Source organism: Morone saxatilis, unplaced genomic scaffold (genome assembly GCF_004916995.1).
Source record: "Morone saxatilis isolate NCDOM2014 unplaced genomic scaffold, NCSU_SB_2.0 Contig3, whole genome shotgun sequence".
Lineage (NCBI taxonomy): Eukaryota > Metazoa > Chordata > Actinopteri > Moronidae > Morone > Morone saxatilis.
In genome coordinates, this window is record NW_023339873.1 from 4,186,173 (window position 1) to 4,186,622 (window position 450).

The following is a 450-nucleotide window of genomic DNA, read 5'->3' on the forward strand; positions in this document are numbered from 1 at the left end:
ACACACACACACACATTCTCACAGGCACATATCTACTATAGCCATATTTAAGTCTGTATTCACACTCACACATGCACAGAGTGATTCATTGAAGCTTGGCCACTTTTTGCTGTTTCAAAGCACAAACTGTGTTTTGTTTTAAAGTAAATTTGAGGGAATGTAGGATAAGGATAAAGAGTGAGACAACAATCACAACTGGATCTGATGTCCGACAAAATCTACATGCAACTGCTATAGAGCTGGTTTTATAGTGCACACAACACACACACATGTATAAACATAACACGCATACACAACAAACATGCAGACTCATGAGTTGGGCCCAGCTATGGGGCCCATGGTCACCATGGTAACACACCACTGTGTGTATTAAACACTACAGTGGTTTGGGACTGTTGGAGGCTGTTAAACACCCAGAAACCCCTACCCCGTCCTCTCTCTCTCTCTCTC

General features: G+C 42.7%; 1 protein-coding gene across 2 annotated transcripts in view; it reads right to left on the bottom strand.

Annotated features, from left to right (window-relative positions):
* marc1 (mitochondrial amidoxime reducing component 1) overlaps positions 1-450 on the bottom strand; it is a gene marked incomplete in the record, with an annotated part of 8,374 nt that overhangs the window by 4,104 nt on the left and 3,820 nt on the right.